Below are 27019 nucleotides of genomic sequence, written 5' to 3' on the forward strand. Positions count from 1 at the left end.
GTGAAATTAATCATATTTTTTGCTCATCTTCAAAATTTATAAAAGTTCATAAAAATTTATTTCAAGAATGCCTGATACGGCTTCCCTGGTGGCACAGTGGTTGAGAGTCCACCTGCCGATGCAGGGGACATGGGTTCGTGCCCCGGTCCGGGAAGATCCCACATGCCGCGGAGAGGCTGGGCCCGTGAGCCATGGCCGCTGAGCCTGCGCGTCCGGAGCCTGTGCTCCTCAATGGGAGAGGCCACAACAGTGAGAGGCCCGCGTACCGCAAAAAAAAAAAAAAAAAAAGAATGCCTTATAACACAGGGCCCAGTTAAACTCTGAACTAAGCAAAAATTAGCCTTTAATGACCCCCCAACCCCTACTTTTCCCTGCATATTTGCCCATCTTTGAATATTTTTGCTCTCTCTTTGAATATTTTTGCCCATCAAAACCCAGTTTTCATAAAAAAGCTAATATCTTGTATAAAGGGTAGTCGTATTTTAGTCTTTTCTCTAATAATGGTAAATTCCACTGTTAAGTTCCCACCCTTTTTGAAACAAGGCATTTGGAACAGAAAGTCCTTTCTGTTGCCCAGTAGTTACATCATAGACCACCTATGGGTAACCCTTTAAAGTACTCTAGTCACGCATTTAAATGTGCGATTTATTTTACTCATATAAATAGTTGATTTAGGTACAAAGTTGTTTGGAATCTTGGATTAGTTAACTGAGTTTGACAGGATAATTTGCAAAGAGTTGTCCTGGGTGAAGACGCTTGACAATTCACGAGAAACCACTTCAAGAATGAAAAAGACTGTGCCCTATTCAAGGCACCCTCACGGGAGCTCTAGGTGTGGAAATTGAGCGCTGTTACTTCTCCAGCCACTTTCCCCAGCACAAAGGAGTACGGGAGCACCAAATGTTTGGTGGCGTTGGTGACTGAATTACAGTTTGCATGAAAGGCACCTTTTGAATTCGTACGGTTTTTAAGCTCTTCGCACCGTTGTAACCCGCTAGGATTTGGGAAGCCGAGGGAAGGCCGAAGAGGCAGTAAGAGGGAGAGAAAAACACCGCGGGTGAAACGCCACGAAGAGCGCCGGGCGCTCCCGGTTTGCGCTGCGGGGACGCGGAAGGCCCCGCCCCTCGGCTCCCCTCGCCCCTCCCCTAGGCCCCGCCCCTTCCCGGCCGCGCACCCGCGCGCCCCGCCCGCGGGCGGAAGCGAGAGCGAGGCTGAACGCTTGACGTCAAGGCGACACCGCCAAACCTCGCCCAGAGTCAGGCGTGTAAGCCAGCCGGAGCGGCGGCGGCGGCGGTAGCGGCAGGACCGCCGTGGCGCCGGTAGCAGCGACCCGGAGGGAGCGCGAAGCGACGCTGGCTGCGGGGACCCGGTGACAGCGTGAGAGGTTCGCAGAGTGCGTGCGTGGCCGCTGAGGGGAGCGGCGGCGGTGGCCGCGCGGGGCGGGGGCCGGGCGCCGGCAGAGGGGAGCGGGTGGGGTGCGGCGCGGGCCGGGCGGGGCGCGCGCGCGGCGGTCAGGGGGCCGGGGCGGCGGCGACGGCGGCCTCAGAGCGCGGCAGGTGGTGCGAGGGCTCGGGCCCGGCCGGCGAGTGCGCTGCCTCCCAGGCCGGCGGGCATGAGCCGCCGCCGCCGCGGGGGAACAGCGCGCTTTGCGGAAGGGGTCAAATGTCTGAAATATGGCGGAGGAAGTGAGAGCCCGAGGACCCCCCCACCCCCACCCGCCTGCTCCCTCCTGCCCGCGGCCGCCGCAGCCTCTCCCGCTGCCCGCGGTCCCCCGCCGGCTCCCCGTAAGACTCGTCCCCCCTGCCCCGGAGCCCCCTCGCCGGCCGCCTCTTTTCCTCCGGGTGTGAGTGGAAGTTAGAACGGAAACCAGAAAGTTATCCTTTGAGGAGACCCAGCTTCCCCCAGTCCCGAGCTGGGGCGAGGAGCGTTCGGGGGAAACCACTCCCCGGCGTCCTGCGGGCTCGAGCCTGACAGGGAAAAAGTTTGCCTGAAACGGGGCTGGTTTGCTCCATTTGTTGCGGGAAGTGGCAGGAGGAAGGCAGCGGAGGGAGCCCCACCTAGTCTGGCAGCGGCCACCGCGTAGAGAAAAACTGTTAAAGGGGCCTTTCCCTTCGTCAGCAAGAGGAAATCTCTTTCTCTTACAGAGGGAGAGAAAATCCAGGAAGTTTGTCTTCTCTTTTTCGCCATCTCGATGTGTGTAATCCTAACGTTGACTGTCAGCGCCGTGAATCTTATTTAAAACTACCCCCAGTGAATCGGGCCATCCGAATATTTCTTGTGGAAAAAAGAAAAAAACCTGATGGCTTTTGGAGAAAAGATCATCCTTGCTGAGTTTAAGCAGACGATTTTCTTCCCCTTCTCCTGATCCCCCACCCCCTTTTATTAGTTCAGAACAACATTTTTGCCCTGCAGCTCTTGTGTGAACATAAGCAGTTCTGTGTTACAGTAACGGGAAATCACATTTTTAACGGGGTAGAAAGTTGACGCTAAATGAAGATTGTGATTTTAATATTTTAAAATTAATTCAACCTGATTGGATTTTTGTTTTGCTAGTAGCACAGCATCTAATATATAAATATCTAAAATATAATTTATCATGCTTATAAAACTTAAAGCTTCCAACTCGTAAATTCATTTTTTAACCCTTTTTTTTGTAATTAGAATGCTATTTGGACTTGTTCAACAAAACCTTAGCTTAGCAAGAAGTAACATAAAAAGGGTAGACGTTCATTTAACTTAAGGCTGGTATTACTCCTAAAAGCTGACCCTTGAATTGTGTTTGAGTCATATGGAGTCATGGGACTTTTTAAGGGCCGGAAAGGGCTATTTAGATCATCCAGTCCCACCCTCTGATTTTACGGAGGAGGAAACTGAGGCCTGGAAAAGATAAGATAACTAGTCAGTGGTCCTGCTGACTTGTAGGACAGTAACGTACCATAATAGAGAACCTGGAGGGAAATATATGACATTTTTATAGTGAATTACATTTTACAGAGAATGGTCGTCCCATCATACCCCAAAAAAGGTGAGTACGTTAGTCAAACAGTGTAGAATCATTTGGGTAGTTTCATTACCAGGTTTTAAGAGAGGAAGTTGATATCAGAATGGTGAATTAACTTTAAGGACACAGAGCCCTGAATGATAGTCTTATTTGAGCCCATCGATGCTTTTGATCTCTGCACTACGGGAAAGTAGTTTCACTTGCATTTTCTTTTTGTCATTCATAATAAATTGTGAAGCTCCCTTATCTGAAGAAGCCGGAAAGTAAGTCTTTGAAACACGTGTATCCAGTTTGGTTTTAATGTGCCAAGTATGGTAATACAACTGAAGAACCCAATAATAAACTGGCTTAATTTTAAACTTTGGTATGGGTTCATGAAAATGATTGCTCTTTCTGCCCCTTCCCACCCTCCCCCACCCTATGAAAGTCATCTCTCTTCCTTTCTATGACAAGCGTCACTTCCTACCTCCTGTTATCATTATATGTGTTTTTTCTTATCCCACTAAATTATAGACTCCATGGACAGGATGTGTTCTTTGCACAGAGACAATACCAGTTTGTTAAATGTAAACACCATGAGGGTAGGGACTTGGTCCATTTTATTTTCTACTGTATCTTAGTTACTAGAACCTTGCCTGTGCACATAGTAAGTGTTTAGCACTTAGATTTAGGGATTAACTGTAATAAACATTTAAAGAGATGATATTTGAAGAGAACTTTGTCTTCCTTCAAAAAGAAACATTTCCACATTGGTTTTGGAACCATTTTAAGTTTACAAATTGATTTCGATTTTATCCTCAAAACAGTCCTTTACTGTGGAATTTCAGTATTTTCTCTTAGCTGTGTAAAGGGAAAGTGAGCCCCCATGGTAAGGAGCCACCATGTAAGGAGGGTCTAGCGAGGTGTGATAGGGAATTCATCATAAAAAACTTTGATCCATGTACAGTAGGATCTTACAGGTGTATCTTCCAATATAATTCAAGATTGGTAGAAGACCTATGCAGAGATTGATAACATAGTAACTAATTATACATGTTGTTTTAAATATAAAGTCTAAGATTTGAATGAGAAACTGTCCATGTTCAGTTTTCTTTGACTTCTGTTGTAGGTATTTGATCAATATTTATTAAGGCAGTGAAATTAAATAGGGAAACTGGATCTCATACAAATAGGATTTGACTGATTTTGCAAAGGTGTCGTTTATTTTTCTTCCAAAAATGTAAGTAGGGAGTTTTATTATTGAATATTAAGGTCTTACTGGTATGCATGTGTCGTCATTTTCCCAAAGGCTCAAAGTAATGTGTTTCTGTGTTATGTATTGGTAAAGAAGGGGTGGGTATTGATCTGTAGTGTTTAGATTTGACTGGCACCAGGAATAGTTTAGTATTTATGAACTGAATATTCAAAAGCTGTCTTTTGTATTATGGCAGTAATGTCACATGTTCAGTCTATAGAAAATCTTGGTGAAGATTGATCTTAAACTCTGTAAGACCATATAGGGTTGTGACTAAATTTATGCCTTGATTTTTCTTCCCCCTCCTATAATTTTTGAGACCCTTAGAGTCAGAGATTAGGCTGAAGTTTTTACAGTTACCCTTTTCAAATTGGATTTCTTTTAGAAAAAGTTAAGAAACAGATATTTTGGCTGATGCAATGATTCATTGTTAACACTGGATAGATTTTTCAGCAAGCAGCAGGTCTGTACTGTGGCTTACCCTTGTGCTGAAAGCCTGATGTTTTTCAGTGTTAAGATATTTTGCAATAGTACTTAAAGGTACTAATTACCATTTGAGAACTTAAGTCTTTTCATTTATTAGTCCTTTGGAAATGTTATGAACACAATGGAAGCATTAGGTGCAAGGAATAGGATGAATTTATCTATTTGCAGTAAAGACTGGCTTGCTGTATAATCTCTTGTACTTTGTTTGAACCTAGTTGATCACTGGATTCTAAGACCAATCCCTTTAGTCATAGAATTTGTATTTTAGAGAAGAAAGACTATCAGGAACTTTTGTGCTGCCTTCAAAAAATTAAAATCACTTCTTAAAATACACCACTAACAAAAAGAAATACCACTTCTCCATACTTTCTAACACTGGTGTGTTTATTCCCAATGTTAGTCAAATTAAGGCTACAACAGCAACTGATTATTATTTCAGTAGCGATTTATGAAGAATTTTTCTTTGCATCAATAGTGGATCAAAATTTGTAAACAGTTTCCAAGGAACCTTAAAACTTATAAAAGAAAGAAATGAATATTTGGGGAATTCCCTGGTGGTCCAGTGGTTAGGACTCCACACTTTCACCGCAGAGGGCCGAGGGTTCAATCCCTGGTCAGAGAACTAAGATCCCACAAGCCGCGCGGCGGCCAAAAAATAAAAAATAAAAAATTACAACATAGATTGCAGAATTTCCATTTGGTTTTTACTATACAGAACAATATTCTGGAGTATTACCACACTTAAAATTATATATGAGGTGCTCAGGTACTAGAAATGTGTTCACTTTTAAATTAATCTTAGTCTAACTATACAGAATAATTATCTAACGTTCTGATTTTGAATTTTATATTGGGCTGGTTCCTAACGCTTAACTCTTGTAGTTATGCTGTTTTGTAATTTTGTAGTTGTATGTGTGTGCGTATGTATGTATGTATTTATTTATTTCAGTGAGACATTTTAAATTTAAGCTGGATTCTGATCCCATGAGATAACTTGCTAGGTAATCTTTTCCAGTGGTGGGGATAGAATGTTTTTAACTGTTGTACAGGCAGACTAAAGATGTTAAAGGAAGAGAGCATCCATTAAAAGTAGTTATACGTAAAAAAAAAAAATAAAAAAAAATTTTAAAAAAAGTAGTTATACGTAATTTTGAACATTTTCAGTTATTGACTTCTTGGAATCATCACTTTTGCTACATCATGGAGCTTCTTGCTGAGTTTTTCAGTAGTTGCCTTGAATATTTATTTCAGTAAATATGTACTTTTAATTAAATAGTTTTCTCTCCTCTATTTAAAACTTAGCATTTTGTTAAGTAACTTTATTTTGAAAATATACAGTGAACTAATTGCCCCATTGGTGGATCACCTTTACCTGTTGCTTTCCTCCTCTTTGCCTTGTGGGAAGGGCACAAAGATGAAAGAAAATCTGTTTGTCCATTTAATAACAGTTTTTGGCAAAAGCTTCTAGAAAGGAAATGGAAAATGTTATGCAAAATTCTAATTATCTGAGTTTTCTATAATTTATCCTTCTTATTAGAATATATTTTTCAAGTCACTGTATTCTATAAAAAGGGGGGGGAGTTTCTAAAAGTTCTTAGTTACTGGGAATGAAGACTATAAATATAAGCTCTTTTTGTTTAATTAATAGTTTATAGGTGTCAAAGTGGTGTGCATATAGCATCCAACTGTTACCTACGTGTTGTTAGATTGCAGTGAGACTACATTATGCTAACATAGTTATAGCTGCTGCTTCTAAGATTTATAAGTTATCATTAAGCTCCTCAGTAACTATAGCAAAACTTGGGAATTCCTCAGGAACTTTGAATTCTGTACTGTACAGATAATAACAAGGGATAGTAATGAGGTATATAAACATGTGCATCTGTTATTCTGCTCTTGAAATTGTTGAACTTGAGATTTTGCACTAAAGTGTTTTGAATACAGAAAAGTATAATGAAGAAAATAAGTATTGCTTGTAATCATACCAGTGCAGTGAGTTTTTAGGCAAAGTTTGTCAGCTTTCCGAACCTCTTTGCTTCCTCAGTGGGAAAGATGACGTATAAAGCTTCTGTTCACCTGTAGCATCGCTAGTGCCAATTGAAGTTGATTAGATTGCTTAATTTTTAAGATTCCTATTAAGGTATGAATGAGAAGTAAGGAAGAATAATTGTGATTGTGACCAAATAAATTGTGTAGCTCAGTGGTTTTTAAAGTATGGTTCAAGGAATCCTGGGGATTGCCTAGACATTTTGAGGGAGTCTACAAGTACAGAACTGTTTACAATAATACTGAGATGTCCTTTGCCTTTTCTCTGTGTTGACATCTATACCAATGTACAAAAGCAAAAGTGGGTAAAACTTTTGACATCTAAGAACAAATCAGGTGAGAGTACCTCCCTGTATTAGCAGTCATGGTACATATCCTTCAGTGCCATGCACTCACAGTTTAAAAAAAAGTCTAAATGCACTTGATGAAGAAGTAAAAAAAAAATCATCAGATCTCAACTTTGTACATATCATTTTAATGTACTGTGACAAAATAGGAAGTATGCTTAAAACGCTTTTTCTGCTGTCATACTGAAATATGGTTGCCTCTAGGGAAAGCATTTGTGTGATTTTTGAGTTGCAAGCTGAATTAGCCACTTTTTTCATGAACACCATTTTTACTTCAAAGAATGCTTGACAAACTGAAGAAGTTTTTCAGACTTGGGTATTAGACTGACATTTTCTCAAGAAGCGAACCTGGATCTTTAAAAGGAAAAGATTGACAGTATTTACGGGCAATGATAAAGTTCTAGTTTTCAAGGGAAAATTAGAATTTTGGAAGATTTTTCCGATGATATTGGTGATGTTAATGGACATGATTTTTAAAATAATGTATAATGAAATATGTCAATATTTGAAGATCCACATGACTCTGTAAGCCAATATTTTCCAAGTCACCAGTGCATGATATTATAAGATCACGCAAGGATAAGAAACAAAAAGATCTAGCTAGACCAATGGATCATTTTTTTTTAATTTATTTATTTTTGGCTGCGTTGGGTCTCCGTTGCTGTGCACGGGCTTTCTTTAGTTGCGGCGAGTGGGGGCTCCTCTTCATTGCGGTGCATGAGCTTCCCATTGTGGTGGCTTCTCTCTTGTTGCAGAGCAGAGGCTCTAGTAGGCGCGTGGGCTTCAGTAGTTGTGGCACATGGGCTTAGTGGCTCTGCGGCATGTGGGATCTTCCCAGACCAGGACTCGAACTTGTGTCCCCTGCACTGGCAGGTGGATTCTTAACCACTTCACCACCAGGGAAGCCCCCAAGACCAGTGGGTCTTAATGTGAATGTAGAGTTTATTGATAAGGTTACCCATTCCAATATATTTCAGCCAATTGAGTTTTGGTATAGTATCAAAGGAGAATATCCACATTTATCTGAAAGGCCATTAAAATATTCCCAAATATCTGGTTATTATTTACTTTTTTGTGTGTATTACTCATTTTTCCATGCTTTGCAGTATATTGAACATATTTTTGTTGGAGGAGTAGAGAAGAATAGGAACCATAGATAAATGTGAGGCAGTGTTTTCATGTGCTTTATCTTAGAATCTCATTAATATATAATCATTTTAAGTTTAATTTCTTTGCAGTTTTTTCCATTGAGCAGTCCATTCAACTTGCTGCGCTGCGCGGCTTGTGGGATCTTAGTTCCCCAACGAGGGATTGAACCCAGGCCCTGGCAGTGAAAGCACCAAGTTCTAACTACTGGACCGCCAGGGAATTCCCCCCATTCAACTTTGGATTGCAGTAGGAGATTAGGTAATTGTTATTTTTTAAGTCAATTTTTGGTTTTAATACTTGTTTTGTACGTCTGATTACTCAACCATAGATAGGTTGCTTATATGTTCAAGTTTTGACATAACCCTAAACAGATTTTTAATAGTTGACTTTCACAATTTTAGGATATGTAGTAGCTTTCATGTAGTAAAGCTATGTACTTTTTCCCACTTCTAGTTTAATCATGTGTCCTTGACCTGAGAATTTGATGTCCTTGACCTGAGAATTTGATGTTGTCTAGATACTTTTCCAAAACAAATGAGAATGTTTTTACCTTCTTGGAGAAAGTTTTTTCTTTTTCATGTTTATTTAAGAATAATTGTAGCAATCCTTGTTAAACAACTCTTTTCATAAAAGTCATGTCTTAGGACCATTCCAAATTTTAAAGGATTTTTAGGACAACCTGCATTTGGTTCAAGTAACAAGTTTCAGGTTATGAAAGAAGTAAGATACATAAGTTGTAGTTTGTAGTTTGTAGTTGTAGTTTGCACCCAGTTTCTTGGAAATTTAGTGCCAGTTATTTCCCTAGGAATAATAAAATGGGTGTGAATAAAGAGAGTATTGAGTCTGAACACCACTGTTTGTAAGAACAGGGTTGGCATCAGAGAAAGAGAAAGATTCGGAGTGGTTTAGGGAAGAAATAAGTGTAAAAAACTAGCTTCAGGATAGCTTCAGGGAATAAGCCCTATAGAATTCCTGCCCCCGTGAGCTAATCCCACAGTAGGGGGCGTTCATTTAATAGGAAGCTTTAGTTCTCCCTATATTAAATAATTAACTGGTCAGCTGTTCTGAATTAGGGAACATACTGAGATCATATTTTATGTCCTGGACATCCAAATTAGTCACAAAGTTGCCACTCACTATTGCTTATATAGTTTAAGTTGCTAGCTGAAAAATGTTTGAAATTCCCTGTATTTTAGGTTTTTTATACTTAAGTTTTTTTTTCCTCCAAGAGCCTTGTCACCTTACTTGATCTTCGTTGAACAAAGAGAATACAGGATTTGCAAGCTTTTAAGGACGGAAGAGCATTTATAAAAGTTTTCTATTGTTTCCATGAAAGTGATGATGGTGATAATAGTGAAGAGGTGGAAGGGCAGGAAGTAGAACAGAAAAGAGTGAAGATGGTGATTAAGAGGTTCTCTTTCTAATGAGCAGGGCTGCTGTTACTGCTATTCACTTTAGAGTTCTGGTTGAGCAAAAATGATAAACTCCACTTTGAAAAGCACTTACGGTGCTTTAGTGATTGATACGTCTTGTCCACCAGTGGGTCCTATGTAGAGGATAAATTGATATTTTCTATCAGTTAGAGATTATGGTATTAGAGTAGAAGTTTCATAATTATGCAGTGTGAGTTGAGAGTACTTTTGCTCTTTTTACTCCCAACAGGCCCTTATGCACTTTTCTCTGAACCTTCAGGTGCTCGGATTGGACACTTAACTTATTTCACTTTTTCTCATAAGTTTTAACTGATTCCATTGAGCATGAGGGCTAAACTGAGAAATGATGTGCTAGTTTTGCTTTTTTGTTTGTTTGTTTGTTTTAGAATATGCTGTATTTATTTTTTGATGTGGACCACTTTTAAAGTCTTTATTGAATTTGTTACAATATTGCTTCTGTTTTATGTTTTGCTTTTTTGGCCCCGAGGCATGTGGGATCTTAGCTCCCCCACCAGGGATCGAATCTGCACCCCCTGCATTAGAGGCAAATTCTTAACCACTGGACCGCTAGGGAAGTCCTGATGTGCTAGTTTTGAGTAGTTTGATTCTACCCTGTTTAAGTAGCATGGTTTAGTAGTGGTAACTTTGACCTGCGTGATCTAGGCTTCAGTTCCCTCTGGCACAGGCCATGAAGCCTAGAACAAGTTAACTGCTCTCTTAGAACTTATCTTTATGTAGACAAAGTTTGATTAAGTTAAGGTATTTTTGAGCTCTAAAATCCTGTGTTGCTGTGATATCACCCTTGTTAAAGCCGCAGTCATCTTTGCCTGGACTCCTACAGGAACTTTCTAACTTGTTGTCATTCCTCAGTCTTCACCCAGAAGACAAAGTCATCCTTTAAAAATGTAAACCAGATCATGTAATACCCTCCAGTCCCAATTTCCTACCCCAGTGGCTTAAAATAAAAACCAGGTCCAGTTCTTGCTTACTTCACAACTTTATCTTCTTTCCATTGCTCACTAAGCTCCAGCCATACTGGACTTCTTTCTGATCTTGACCCCACCAGCCCTTTACCACCTTTTGAGTTTTTGGTGCTTACAACTGCTTTCTGTCTGTCATGCTCTTTCTTCAGCTGTCCGCAGTTCTGCCTTAGTCTGAACCTTACATCTCAGTTCAGATGTCTCATCTGCAGAGAAGTTTTTCCTGATCACCTTATATAAAGGACTATCCCCTCTTTATTACCTTCACAGTTCTTACCAAATAATTATATTTATTTATTCATCTATCCTCTCTTTCCCTCGAAAATGTTTCAAGAGAGAAGAAACACCATGTCACTTTTCCAACACAGTCTCAAATGGTAATTGGCACACATAGTAAGTGCTCAAATTTGTTTTATTTTAATTGAAAGAATACATGAAGAGTTCAGTGGTTTGTCCTTATTAATTTCCATCATAGGCTACTTCTTACACTAATTTTTTTAAGTGTTACATTTATTTCCAACTATAATCCCTCATTACTTAGGGCATCTGTCTTTTGAGGAGTCGTTCATCTGACTGCCTATAATTGGATCTGGTTGATCTCAGTTGCTGTATGTTATGATTAAATTGAGTAATTATGCACAAAAGGTTCTTAACAAAGACATGAAAGTTTAATCATCATGAAATGTAAATAGTTCAAAATAATAATAATACCCAAATGAGTGATATAGATGAGTGCTTATAGAATCAAAGGAAGAAGTGAAAACCTTTAGGCTTTCGTAGTCCAAGAAGACATTAAAAATGAGGTGGGGGCTTCCCTGGTGGCGCAGTGGTTGAGAGTGTGCCTGCTAATGCAGGGGACACGGGTTCGAGCCCTGGTCTGGGAGGATCCCATATGCCACGGAGCAACTGGGCCTGTGAGCCACAACTACTGAGCCTGCGCATCTGGAACCTGTGCTCCACAGCAAGAGAGGCCCCAATAGTGAGAGGCCCGCGCACCGTGATGAAGAGTGGCCCCCGCTTGCCACAACTAGAGAAAGCCCTCGCACAGAAACGAAGACCCAACACAGCCCAAAATAAATAAATAAATTAATTAATTAAAAAAAAAATGAGGTGGGATCTGTACATGATATTAAAAGGGTACGTAAGTTTTAGACTAACAGTGAATCAGAGTAGACAACAATTTAGAAATTGAAAAGTGCAGAGTATGTTTAAGAGAGTATTTTGCTCTAGTAGATGTTTGTGAAATGGATTATAGGTCTGTAATACCTTACCTATATAACCCTTGGTGCCAGGTATTTTGGAATTCAGAACTTTTTGGAAAGATTTATTTTGCATATTAGTAAGAGTAATCAAGCACTTTATTTCTAAAGTGAAATATGAATAGTTACACTTAATGGGATAAATAAAAACTAAATAGCAGCACATCAGTGCTTGGGTGAAGTTTTGCTGTGAAAAAAATTTATGTTGGGTCAGGTTTTGCCGCTAAATTAAACTTGCAGATTTCAGAGATTTTCTGATTTCAGAATTTCTGTGAGAAGTGGGTCTGAAATAGTTGGAAAGGCTTTACTCTTTATTACTTTGTGTCTTTGGAGAGGACATCAAGGTCTGAAAATGTTAGTTTGAGGCAATTAGCTTAGAAACAGTTTCTGCCAAGGAATTTTTGACACAGACTCAGGGTGGAAGGCACTACTGAGGGTGATGAGTCTTTACAGGTATGGGAGAACCACCTAATTCCTTAGAGTCCGGTTAAATGTTTGGAAGTAGTGGAAATTCATCAGTGTATATAGGTGCCTGGAAAATAGTAAATGTTAAAAAAAAGTGTAATGCTTGAGAGCTCATATTTTAGATGCGATTTCTTCTTTATCAGTTTTTAAAGTCTTAAACCCTGCAGTTTGTGTCCCAATTGATAGATTTGTAAGCATTACATAATACATATAATTGTGAGGTAAGAGCACAAGAGAAGGTTAGAATAGGAATACTGTAGGACTAATGTAATCTGTTTTAACATCCTTGATGGAATCACTTGGTATTGACAAGGAAAGAAGTAAATATCTGAAGATGCTACTTTGAAACTCAGGATTGATTATAAGAAGTGCCTGCTAGCTTTCTGTGTTTTCCCCACTGCTCTCCTTATTCTTGCAACCTAATTAACACCCAGATTCAGTCCTCATTGTCTTTATCCATTCATTTGGTGTATATTAATGTCCAAGAATGAAAACATGTGTGTGCTATTTTTGTATATTGACTTGTATCTTATAGAATTGCCAAGATAGGCATGTTTCAAAACTGCTTTATAAAAAATAAAAGTGCTTACTGACCTAATAATTATGCAAGTAAGTGGAATAATGTATGGAAAAGCCAAATGTAAGCATTATTTATGGCTTACAAAGTGTGGCGTGCCTTTTATTTTTCTAAGTGGTCTTTATTATACTGGGTACTAAATGCCTCTTTGAATAAACTGAAGAGGCTAGAGTATAAAAGGAAGAACTGTTACATTAGTCTAAAACAACTTTATAAGACAGCTAGCTGCACAAGCCAGTGTGGGCATTAACTAGCATAAACTGCTGCCTAGATTAAGATGTTAAAATTATTAGAGAAAACTATGAGAAGTACCTGTGCTTCCACTGTTTTTTGTTAGTTGGTTAATTATTCTCCTCTGAACTTGTGGCACATTTACTAGGGGATTTTCCATTAGGAATGTCCTGGTCTTGAAATTTCATTTAGAATGCAATGCAGATTATAAACCCACAATCTGAAATTATGGCATTCTTATTACGGCTTCAAATGCATTTGGGGGCAGTCATATTAAGCTTTGTCTTAATCTTAGGAAGGTAACAGTAAAATGAAATAAAAAAATTGTAGTCATTTGTTCCTTCTCTCATGAAAGACTAATTCTGTTTATTTCTGAATTCAACCTTGTGTTGAAATAGACTGTAAAATTGTTTAAAAAATGTTCCCCCATCCTTGTGGAGGGTGGTGTATTATAAAATCTGAGTATCTATGTTAAAAGAAATATTTGTGGCATTCTTCCAGTCATAAAAGTGGGTGTGGTTTGTTCTGGAGTCCTTACCCTTAACTTGAATTCTGGTCTGTCTGCTGGTAGTAAAGAGCCTCACTTTGATTTCTTAAAATGCATGAAAGCACATATTTTCCCTAACTAATGGAGATATCTCTGTGGTTGATGTAATCATCTCATTCTGCAACCTATTCAGCAAACATTATTGAGCACCTTCGGTGTAAGTGTTACATTCTGGAATCACAAATTCAGGAGACTTGGAGAAAATGTGGCTTCACTAGGAACAGAGTAAAACATCTGGTTAACCTTCTTAACCCTTTGCAGTGGTGTTGTCCTTTTTTTCTGTGACATGTGGAAGCTAAGATGTTAAGAGTGGATTATTTAAATGACTGAGGATTATTTAAAATACTGATTTCTGGAGACCTGAGGAACACAGAGACCTTCCTTTTCTGTGCTAAATTAGGGGACACTTACTTGGAATCAAAGAAGACTAATAATATGAGCTCTGATAGACCCTGATCTTTCTTTGCTAGGATATAGGTCTTAGGGTCTTAAGGAGGAAGGGAGGTGTTAAGAGTCTTCCAGAGGTGCTTTTTAAAACTTACACACACACACACACGCACTCCCACTCCCTACAATAATCACAGAAACCACTGCTCTAATGTCACTTTAATTTCTCCCAGGCTTCTGGGTCTTCAGATTTAAATTTGATCTGACCTTGAGACATCGCCTCCCACCATTCCCATCAGTGATTTTGTTTTGCCACCTCCTCAAATACCCTATGCCTGGCTCCTTAACTTCCTATCATGCCAGGGTGTGGCCCATATGGGCCAGGCTACATCTAATAGAAACATAATATCTGATGAAAAATGTCTTATTATATGGACATACAGATGTGTGTGTTTACATTTATCTTTAGAGAGACTCATCAGTGTCTGAATAGATACAGACCTAAATGAGTCTTGATGTATAACCTTGCTTTATAGAAAATGAAAATGGTAGGTTTTTCAGCCTCTCTTGGTAGCTAGGGTGCAAGTACTTAACATAGGACCAAGACACACAGGATTTTTCTGAAACAAATCTGAAAGGAAACTTTGCAGAGCCCTAGTGGCATGAATGCTTTAATCTTAAGCTGTTTATTATGTTAACTACTTCCAAAATCAAAGTGAGCAGATTTAATAGATCAGATTTAGCTCCAAATGTAAAAATTCAGTGCTTTACCCAAGATGCCCTTTTCAGTTTTATCTGTAAAGCTTGATGGAGTTTTGGGATATGTTGGGGTCTTACATTAGGTTCCCCTAATAACACTGTTTTTTATCATCCTCACAAATGGCCTTGACAGCTGAATCTGTTGACTAAGTGTATAAGGTGCCTGTTGAATGTTATAAAATAGAGCAACATCAACTATGCCAGAACCAAAATTGTTTTTGATAGACAGTCTTAAGCATTCAGGTGGACCATCCTCAGTGATTCCTTTCAAGGTTTTTGTTGTTGTTGTAGAGGTTTTTGCGTATTATTTTGCAGCTAACTAATTCATCTTTGTAAAACTATCAGACAACATGTTAGCTATGTGAAATATTCTACAGCAGAAATTTTCAAATGTTTTTTAGTTACAGTCCTGTTTCTCCTTTCCCTAAACCATAGTAGACATTGATAATTGAGAACTCTTTCCCTTTGAGTCCAGAATCATTATTAACACTGCACTCCAGGTAGCCATTAATATTTTGAGTTGCTGTTTGAGCTAAAACCCATTTGCCACCAGTGAATTAATGGACAAGATCTATCCTTATCTCTTCCAGGGCATATCAGCACACTTTCTGTAAAGGGCCGGTTAATAAATATCTTAGGCTTTGTGGACCACGTATTCTGTCACAACCCCTCAACTCTGCTGTGTTAGTAGGAGTAACCATAGACAGTACGCAGTTGTATGGCTGTGTTCCAACAAAACATTATTTACGAAAAACAGACATGGTGAAGTTTAGCCTGTGGGCTGGAATTAGCCAACCCCTGCTCTAGGGCAAGAAACTGGTTTTGATTCATTCAACAAATAATTGCCTTCTGTATTCCAGGCACTGTGTTAAGTGTTGGTTATGCAACAATTAACATTATACATAGATCTCTGGCCATGAACTATTTAAGCCTTAACTGAGTATTTTTTATGCTTTAGGCATATCCAAAGGGGCTTTTTGAGGAAAAATATGGCCTGGCCCATACATCTGCCTCATTTGTCAGTACAAGTGAGATCTTAGGCAAATACCCTAAGTGCCATGTTCTGTGGTCGTGGTGTTAACTAAAAGTAATCTCAGTATGCTTTAAATATCAGATGCTGTGGTATCAAAGTGAACATCCTGTTATTAAAAGGGGGAGGCTTAAGATGTGTGGATCTAGTATCTGTACTGCCTGAACATAGTAGGTACTTAGTGTTCGTACGGCGTTGTGGGATAAAACTGAAATTACCAGTTGTCTTAACTATCTTCTGCCAGTCCCTTGCAACTTCTTTCCTCTATGCAGCATATTGTTTCTGACCTCTTAATTTTGGTTTTCATTTTGTTACAGGTTTTTCTTGCAAATCAATCCATGCATTTTAAAAGTAGGCCACATATTAATCATATTTAATAAAATGCTTAACTTTTCTAGATGTATTGTCCAGATTTCTGTTAGAACTCCTTTTATTTAAAAAGTAGCTTTAGGGCTTCCCTGGTGGCGCAGTGGTTGAGAATCTGCCTGCTAATGCAGGGGACATGGGTTTGAGCCCTGGTCTGGGAGGATCCCACATGCCGCGGAGCAACTAGGCCCGTGAGCCACAACTACTGAGCCTGCGCGTCTGGAGCCTGTGCTCCGCAACAAGAGAGGCCACGATAGTGAGAGGCCCGCGCACCGCAATGAAGAGTGGCCCCCACTTGCCACAACTGGAGAAGGCCCTCGCACAGAAACGACCCAACACAGCAAAAATAAATAAATAAAATTAATTTTTTAAAAAAAAGTAGCTTTAGTTTTTCTCAATATTGGTATGTTTTTCTTCAAAATATCCAGTACTGTTGATTACAAAATGAGTCAAATCTCTTGACTAATACTCAGAGATCTTCATTATCTTAACTGTAGACTCGCTTGCTATTTTTTTTTTCCTGTCCCTTTGTACCTTGAGGTCCACTCAGACCGTGCTTTCTACTGTAGTCTAATCATATTCCTACATTTTGCTGCCGACCTTTTTCTGAATTTCCATAGTATTTTTGTTTTTCTCATGATATTTTCCATGATTTTTGTCTCACCTTTCTTACAAAATTGTAAGCTTCTTGAGAGCAAGTATGTTTCGTTCATCTTTGTAACCCTTGTGATCACTTGCACTTAATGCATATTCAGATACTAATTCTATGAAAGCTATACTTTTCTAATTAAGGGACAGTGTTCCTTCATGACAGATTCCTTGAATTTTTATCCAAATGAGAAAAGTCGTGTCAAAATACATTGTAAATTGTAAAGGCCATACAAATATTGTTTGTTACCATACACACTCAAACTTTGCTCTTATACTAAGTGATGTACACAGTTTGGTTTTTAGTGTCCATGTTTTATTTCAGAGAAGAGTATGATCACATTGTGAAAAAAAAAATAAGCTTGTACATTTGCAAGATTTTTTTTTTTTATTGATTGCCGGGAAGATGTTTTTATTTATTTATTTGGTTGTGCTGGGTCTTAGTTGTGGCAGGCAGGCTCCTTAGTTGTGGCAGGCGGGTTCCTTAGGTGTGGCATGCGAGCTCTTAGTTGCGGCATGCATGTGGGATCTAGTTCCGTGGCCAGGGATCGAACCCTGGGTCCCCCCACACTGGGAGCGTGGAGTCTTAACTCCTGCGCCACCAGGGAAGTCCCTGCAAGATGTTTTCTAAGCCTTCACAGTTCCACATCTTTAAAATTATGAAACATGAGAGGAAGCAAAATTCCTATCAATATGTATTCCACAAAAGACGACCAGCCACCTTGTTTTTCTCAGGACTGAGGATTTCTTGGGACATAAGACTGAGTGCTAAAATCAGGACTATTGGTCACCCTGATTTCACTTTGATGTGGCTATCTTTTTTGCTTATCACTGTGTTAGCACAGTTTAATAAATGCCTGGTAACTAGACAGTTGGCTTAGTGGGAGAGGGGTGTTGGGACACTTGGGCTTTTATTTCTTAAGTTTCTGAATATTATTTATTTTGGATAGATGTTCTTTAATATTCAAATGAAAATACAGAAGTGCATTTGATTAATTATTTAGGAATATATTTGTGTATGACATCATGGTGTCCTTATCAGAAGGTGGTGCTACTAAATTTCTTAACTAAAAATTGTATCATCTGTCGGATGATTAATGCTTTATTTAAATGTACTTTATTAGATATAGCAAAGTCCTAGGCAGCTTGAAATTTTCCTCTTAAAGCGGTTTAAGCTTTGATCACAGATTAACAGAGACGGTGTTTGTAAGGAAACATCTAGGGTAGTGTGTGCCTAGTCATTCCTGTGCTGCAATTAGCTTTTGTATGTGTTCATGTTATGTAAATCAGAGAACACCATGGCTGAGATCTCTCTAATAGCAGGTATATAACTTAAAGTGGCTACTAAAAATCCTTACAAATTTGGTCAGCAGTTGAGCCATTGTGGGACATAAACTATTCTGAGACATGCACTGTGCCTGGTAGTATTGATGCAAAGGAGCCATTAAAAATATTGTTACTTATACCAAAAAGATGTCCTTAATTTGATTAATCTATTGGCTAAAATAGGCTCTTCTGGGATGGTGTGCTTGGTTGTTATCCTTTCATTATTTTTCTTGTTTTAAGAATGTGAATAGAGTCCTTTTGTTATTTTAGCTTTTTATGGTTCTTTTTGCCACCTTGTGAGACTTGCCAGCTTATATCATGGACATTGTTGTAGAAAAATTACTTGAGCCTTTAAAGCAAGTGTATCCAACATTATATTCCTGTATAGAAATGTAAAGGTCGGATTTGGGTGATGAAAAGACTTGAGAAGACAAGAAAATGGGAACATTTAGATTAAAGTCAAAAAAGAATGGTGTCCTTTTCACAAGAGAAGGAGGAAATCTGCATTTCTTTGCTTGCAGTAGTTTTTGTTGATTTTTAATAGATACATTTTATTTTTAGACTAGACCTTAAAAGAATGTTGAGTAAACACTAGCAATGGTGTCACCATAGCCGTAGTATCTATCTATTCCTAGAGAAATCAGAAATAGGATGTAAGGTGCTTACTTCTGCCGTGTTTACAGAAGGCTTAAGATAAAGAGGAAAAGGACGAAGGACCAAGTCCAAAGACACAGTCTAGGCAAGTGATTTTTATATGTTATGGTTTACTGTACATACAATACAAGCTAGTCACTGAGTATTTTACACTGAGAAGCTCATTAAGCCTAGAAAGATTTTTGGTTTTGTACAGTGCTAATTTTTTCTGTTCATATTCCTTTTTCTCATAAACTGGCAAAAGACTCCATCAAAGATAAAGGCTTACAACTAAAATTATAAAACCTTAAATTGAGATTTGTAATCATCTAAATAAATTGTATATTTCAAATTAATACACCAGAAATATTGAGTGAAACAAATTACACATGGTACATTTACAATCTTCCTAAACAAATCAGTGTCCGTTCTGTACCTGAAGCCTTTTGAACACAGGCATTGAGCATCTTCTTTCTAATCGCTTTGAGAATAAAAGATACTACTGCCATGTCCATACTGTTGTCAGTTTTTCCTCCATTGTCTTTGAGACCTATTCCAAAAGATAAAAGATACCTACTAAACAAAGTGTGTTCCTCTTAGGCTCCCTATCTGTTTTAATGGTGTCACTATCCATCTTTTTGATCATGCTGCATCTCATCTTCCTTTCCTCATCCAGTGTTGTCTGTCCTCATGTTCTCTTGAGTCTGACTTAGAAATTTCTCAAATATCCTTTCTCTTTATTCCTTCTGCCACTACACTGACTTAGGTCACCATCTCTTACCTGCATTAAACTCCTACTGAATTCCCAGAGTTCAGGAAACTAATACGCTGCTTCTGTATTCTTTCTAAAACACAGGTATGTTCATATCATTTCCCAACTTGCAAACTTTGTTTCTGTTTCTTATAGAATGCAGGTCAAGGCTCCCCTTCCTCTTGTACCTAACCCCCTTCCCCATGTACTCATGATGTAATGAATTCTCTCATGCTAGTCCTTTTTCCTGGAATGCCCTTATCTCTCAGTGAACCTCCCTATTCCCTTAAAATATCCACTGGTCTGGCTTAAATATCCACTTAGTGAAACCTTGCCTGATATATCCTTACAGTCAGACAGTTCTCTTCTCTGCACCCATAGCATTTTGTTCTGTAAAATTGACTTGATTGCGAGCTAACACAGTACAAACACTATAAACATTTTAAAGTTCCATACTTACAAAGCATCTTCTGGGATGTAAAAGCCACCGAAATATAGCTGTCATATTTGTTTTTTCTCAGATTTCTGGAATGCCCTACCTCTTTGTCTTCACAGTTAAAACTAACATCTCTAATCTGTTCATGGACATTCAAGTGTATAATAAATTAACGTTTTCCCTTCATATTTGCATCCTGTATCCCCCTTTTTTCCACATGAGAAATGAGAGTTCTTATGAGGTAATGGAGTGGAGAGAATGGAATTGATTTCAGAAACATCAGGGTAGAATGGATCAGACTTGGTAATGGGGTGGAGAAGAGAGACAAATGACAACTCCTTAGGGTATACAATTTTCTGTAGTATACTATAGTATGGTTTTGAAGTCTTATAGGTGCTTCAAGTTTTAAGCACTGTAGACAGCTAGATAGGATAAAAAAATTTTCAAGTACCATTTACTGACTGCTTATTTTGTGTTAAGCATTTTGCATGGAATAATTTATTTTATTTGAAATTTTTTTAATTTTAAGAAGTACTGTTTTTTCCCATTTTCAGATGAGGAAATGAGGCACAGAGAGGTTAAAATATCATGACCAAGGTCACTTAGCTAATATGTGTTAGAACTGGCATTCTAATCCAGGAAATCAGATCTAAAGTCTATGCTTTTTTTTTTTTTTAAATTAATTTATTTATTTTTGGCTGTGTTGGATCTTTGTTGCTGCGTGCTGGCTTTCTCTAGTTGCAGCGAGCGGGGGCTACTCTTCGTTGCACTGCGCAGGCTTCTCATTGTGGTGGCTTCTCGTTGCGGAGCATGGGCTCTAGACGTACGGGCTTCAGTAGTTGTGGCATGAGGGCTCAGTAGTTGTGGCACACGGGCTTAGTTGCTCCGCAGCATGTGGGATCTTCCCAGACCAGGGCTCGAACCCATGTCCCCTGCGTTGGCAGGCGGACTCTTAACCACTGCGCCACCAGGGAAGCCCTGTGCTCTTAACTGTTGTTATATTTTCCTATTTTACCGTTTGTTCGTTTGTTTTTTCAATTTAAAATACAGTTAACTAAGGCCTCCGTGTGAGTGAGTGAGTATGTGTGTGTGTGTATCAGATTCTAAGATATATAGCAAATAATAAAGTTAATGTCCATACTTGGGTTACCTAAATTCAGTTCAGAAGACACAGCAGATTTTGAGTTATGTATGCCTATAGAATTTACAGCTAGATCTGACAGAGGAAAAAAACTGACAGGTTAATTTTTAGGACATGTCCAAGGACCTGGGGAGCAGGGGAGAGGAATCTGTCAGATCCCTCCAAATCCAACCTGTTTGGAGGGATCTGATAGAAACTAATATGGTGATCTTGAGCCCCCGTTATTTCTTCTTGCCTGATTTTGAAACATTTTTGGGATCTCTGTTTTTTTGTCACTTAACTACGTTGCTCATGTATTGTTGACTGAGAAATCTATTAAGATTTCTTTATATGGTTTTTCTGCAGTTGTTAGATTAGTGATAAATTTTTATGCTGTAGTTAATATATTCTCTCAGAGATGTGATCAAGTACTGAACTTCGAAAGGTAACTACAGTGAAAAGTCCAGTAATAAAACTGGAAACATGACTTTAAATTGCATGTCATAGTATATGTTAGAATAAGCTTCATTTACTGGCAACATTAGTCCATGAAAAGGGTAAAGAAAGAATTTTATTCCTCTGTGAGGTGTTATAAATATGGTCAGAATAGAGAAAATGCTGTAAAACAGTTTGACAGTCTACAAATTCTATGCTCGACTAGATTTAGAAATCTAGTTCACAGAGAAGACCTTTCTTGGCAGAATTTGTTAGTAAGATTGGAAACATTTTTAAAAGAGGGTGTGAGGTAATGTTTGGACCTCTTAATTTTTCCTCCAAAAAATAATTTTTTAATCTGCTCAGAAGTTTTGAACACTGTCATTGTGTCCAAAAGATTAGTCCAGTTTCTTTTAATGTTTGAATTAGTTAATTTTATTTAGGAGTGAGAAGAGAGCACAGTAATCCTCTTTAGCTGCTAAAATACTACTTCGGGAGTTGGAGGCGGAAAGGAGAAATCAAGTATCATCTCCCCAGAAAGTGCTTAGTGGGAGTAGTGTCACTTGACTTCAGGAACCAGTAGTTAAGTGTTTTTACTTAGCCCTTTATTTATAATTTAAGATCACAGAATTTCAAACTGGGGGGGATGAAAGGGGGGAGGTCGTAGCTGAACAACTTGAGGATAGGAAAATTGCTAGTTACCAATGTTTTGGAAGAATTTTAATTTGACTGTAGCTATTTGGAGAATTTTAATGGAAAGGAACTATGAAATGTCGCTGATCACTTTTTAAGTATTGTTTCTTATTATAACCTATTTTTTACATTTATTAATGAGACTGATTTAAAGAATAAGTCAGATTAAAAATAATAATAAATAAGTCAGATTATGGGGTTGAGAGTAGGTGTCTCTGGAACCCAAAAGTTGTTGGTTTTAATACTATTTGTGCTGTAGAGCTTTTTTTTTTTTTTTTTTTTTTTTATTCCTGGCTGCTTTGGGTCTTCATTGCTGTGTGCAGGCTCTCCCTAGCTGCAGTGAGTGGGGGCCACTCTTTCATTGCGGTGCGCAGGCCTCTCATCGCCGTGGCCTCTCCTGTTGCGGAGCACGGGCTCTAGGCACCAGGCTTCAGCAGCTGCGGCACACAAGCTCCAGAGCGCAGGCTCAGTAGTTGTGGCGCACAGGATCAGCTGCTCCGCCGCATGTGGGATCCTCCCGGACCAGGGCTCAAACCCGTGTCCCCCCCGCACTGGCAGGCAGACTCCCAACCACTGCACCACCAGGGAAGCCCAGAGCATTTTCTTTTCTACTGAAATTACAATTCCTACAGGGCAAATATAAGAAACTAATATTAAAAAAAAATTTTTTTAAAGATATATGCCCAAAGCATCTCAAACGTTCTTTCTTCTCCTCCCCTCTCCCCCCTTTTCCTTTTCTTTTTTTTCTTTCTTTATTTTTTTGGCCACGCTGCGTGGCATGCTGGATCTTTGTTCCCCAACCAGGGATCACACCCATGCCCCCTGCAGTGGAAGTGCGGAGTCTTAACCACTGGAACTCCAGGGAAGTCCCCTCATTTTTTTTTTTAAGTCTTCTCTTTTTTATTATTTTTATTTATTTATTTATTTTATTATTTTTGGCTGCATTGGGTCTTCGTTGCTGCACTCAGTCTTCCTCTAGTTGTGGCTAGCGGGGGCTACTCTTTGTTGCAGAGCGCGGGCTTCTCATTGCGGTGGCTTCACTTGTTGTGGAGCACCGGCTTTAGGCGCACAGGCTTTGGTACTGGCTCAGTAGTTGTGTCTCGCGGGCTCTGGAGTGCAGGCTCAGCAGTGGTGGCGCACGGGCTTAGTTGCTCTGCGGCATGTGAGAATCTTCCTGGACTAGGACTTGAACCCGTGTCCCCTGCATTAGCAAGCGGATTCTTAACCACTTTGCCACCAGGGAAGTCCCCCTCATTTTTTTTTAATGTCAAGAATTCCATTGGAATTCATGACATCTGTCAATAACTGATGAACTTAAATGGCAATTTACCTAAAAAAGTAACTTGTTAGTGGTCTTTTAAAAATCTAAATATTTCTTTCCTTTGCTGGAAATGAATTATTAGTCTTTAGATAGTCATTCTTTTATTCAACAAACATTTCTAGACCAAATAGGGAACACCAAAATAAATAAATAATGGCTACTCTGCATCTAATTGATAATGTTAATGACTAACACTTAAGGCTTTTATAGATAATATATATTCTTATTTAATCTGCCCATCAACTCTGTGAAATTGGTATTATCATTGTCCATATTTTACACATAAAAACACAAGCCTAGAAATAAGTGACAGGTCACTTGTAAATTGCATAGGTGGCCAGTTCTAGGTCTTCTTATTTCTAGAATCCATGTTTTACCACCCTGGGCTGCAAAGGTAGTATAAGTTTTACTTTTATGGTATAAGGAAAAACTAAGTTTGGTCCTCAAACTTAGCCAAATGGCTTCTTTATTTATTGATAATGAATTAGCCACACTTGGTTAAGGAATGTCTCTAAAAATATCAGTTGATTATTTGTTTTGCTTAAAATATAGGATTGCTTTGTGTTATTGAAACATAGGTCCATCATTTAAAAACAAAGAATCAGTGTATTTGCTTTTCAAGATAATCTTGATTTCAAGCATTTTCAAGGTACCCTTGTGGATACAAATTTTGTTACTGGATTAATATAACCAAAGTTTCCTTAATTCCTTTGGTTTGATGGTGTATTATATTTTATCCTGGATAGGATTAAAGCAGTCTTTAATTAGAATCTATTATTCAATGTTTTATGGGTCAGCCTGGTGACATTTGGTACCCACTCCACATTTTTTGCATATTTTATATATAGACTTCTCCTTTACAACCACTTTTTACTTCTTTTTATATTTTACTTCCCAATCTTAATCCCCATAATCAATATGTATAATCCCCTCTACAACCAATCTCTTCATTTGGGGTGATAGTTGAAGAGAAGTATATTTCCTGAGGGAGAATCTCATGCCCATGCCCTAATCTTAAATTACTTTGAAAGAAGCCTTAACTGCACAAAGCATCTTGGACTAGCATGCCAGAAGGAAGAAGAAAATGTAGAAGGCGTTTGCATCTTGCCTTGGTTGAATGCCCAGTAGTTGTTGACAGATTTTCCCATAGGACAGCCTATGAATAGGGAGATTGTCCTTATTGTTTCCAGTCTTTTATTTAGTTTTATCTATATTATATTTGAAAGATGATAATTCTAAAATGTCTATATAATATTAACCCTCCATTATGAAGTTAGGAAAAGAATATTTACATTATCATTAAATTTTATTACAAACATAGAATTTTACAATTGACCCTTGAACAACACGAGGGTTAGGTGGACCAATACACGTGCAGTCGAAAATTCAAGTATAACTTTACAGTCAGCCCTGAGCATCCAAGGAGTCAACCAACCTCCAATTGTGTAGTACGTATTTATTTTTAAAAATTCATGTATAAGTGGATCCCACATGGTTCAAACCCATGTTGTTCGAGGGTCAACTGTGTATCGTTTTTTATATTAATTAAGAAGAGGGAATATAACATTAGGATACTTTAAAAATTATATCTGAATTATAATTCTTCAAAACTTGATGTAACAGTACATTTTGGAATTGAAAGGGACCTTAGAGTTCATCCAGTCCAGAAGTAAAAAACTGGTGTCCAAATCTCCGTAACGCAAATAGATTTGGTTTTCACAATATTCACAGTTTTTAGAATTTGAAAGATTTTAGCTGTATAAGCATTCGCTCTATTTGGCTGCAATCCACACCATTCCCTAATATTAACACCTTGCTGCTTGAGGCATTTGCATGCCTACCGGGCTGAGTAAGGCATCTCTGCTCAATACTTCACTTTCCCTTATTTCCTCATTTTACAGACAAAGGAACCTGGAAATTGAGAATAAATTTATTTATCTCAAATTATTTAACTTCTAAAATAGAGCCAAGCCTCTTAAATCACAAGATAATGTTGCTTTCTACAGCTTTTTTCCTCCTCTTAGAAGACAAGATAGTGTATGATTAAATCCTAAAGTATTTGGTGCAGCCTGTCAGAGGAACGATCAATGTGGGCTGAGATAGTGCGAGGAATACTTCAAAGATGTTTCCTGGACACTACCCTCCTAAGGACTGCATCCTGAGTATTCATGAGTCAGGAGCATTCTCTTCTATCCTGATCTATGTGTTATTCTTTCTACACAATGGGGGGAATCATGAATATCCTCCTGTCCAGAGCTGGCAAAGGAAATCACCGAGGGGCATTTTGTACATGTTGAATAACGGTACCTCCTAAGACCAGCTAATGTTTAGATTCCTCCAGAAATCCCATTTATACCCCTATTAGCAAAGGAAGAAGGGGCATAGAAGCCATGAGCTCTCTCGTGGATCCTAGACAAAATCTCTGTGACTCTCCCCAATCCACATTTAACTTCACCCACAAATTAGTTGGAACATTATCCCACCAAAAATATTAAAGTTACTGAACAGAACAAAGCCTAATGGTAGAGTGTTTTGTTAAAAATAGGATTTAATATCAATTTGTTGAAATGACTGGGTACTGAGCTATAATCTCTCCATTCCCACACTATCTCCCTTAACTTGTTTTATATGTTTTTCTCCATAGTGCTTGTCAGATTGACATATTTTATATTGATTTTATTTGTTCCCCCACCCCACCCCGGGGCAGTAAATTATTGGGGCAGTGTCTTTTATTCACTGCTTTATTCCCTTTGCCTGGAACAGAGCCTAACATACAGAAGGGACTCACATATGAACGTTGAATATTGAATGCTATAATACAGTAATCTTGATTAGAAGGTGTCATGTCTTAGGTTTTCTTTTTTAATCATCAGGTTCTAGCACAATTCTTGGTTCACTGTAGGTCTTCAGTAAATGTCAACATGAAGTAAATAGCCAAGAGGTTTTTTTTAGTACATCTGTTTATCATTTTGTAATGCTTTTTAAAATTCCCCCGATGATATTTAGATTTACTCTTATAGTTCTTAATTGGGGACAGTAATATCTGAACTTGGGTGTGCCCTAGGTCTTGTTAAGGAAAAATATGCAATACAGAATGGTAGATACTTGAATCAGTTGTTTGCTTTTTGATATGTACTTTTATATAGTGAATACATTTAGACTAAAACTTTACTGATTTTTATTTTCTTTGACTCATAAATGTCTTCAGAATTTTCTGCTCAGAATCGTTATAGCATCCATTATTGTTTTGTATTTTTGTAAAAATGCCAATCATTTCTGATTGATGAAATATTATCTTAAATAAATTTACTGAACTTTATGTAGAATATGATTGTGTCTTCTTTCCTCAACTTTCATTT

General features: G+C 38.4%; 1 protein-coding gene across 1 annotated transcript in view; it reads left to right on the plus strand.

Moving 5' to 3' along the window:
* The first annotated feature begins 1242 nt into the window (after positions 1–1242).
* RAP1B (RAP1B, member of RAS oncogene family) overlaps positions 1243–27019 on the plus strand; it is a 46718-nt gene continuing 20941 nt past the window's right edge. Inside the window, exon 1 of the mRNA XM_082666565.1 lies at positions 1243–1384. The gene's annotated coding sequence lies outside the window, so the exon portion shown is untranslated. The remainder of the gene's footprint in view (positions 1385–27019) is intronic.

The sequence above is a fragment of the Grampus griseus genome, assembly GCF_964374135.1.
Source record: "Grampus griseus genome assembly, chromosome: 11".
Classification (NCBI taxonomy): Eukaryota; Metazoa; Chordata; class Mammalia; order Artiodactyla; family Delphinidae; genus Grampus; species Grampus griseus.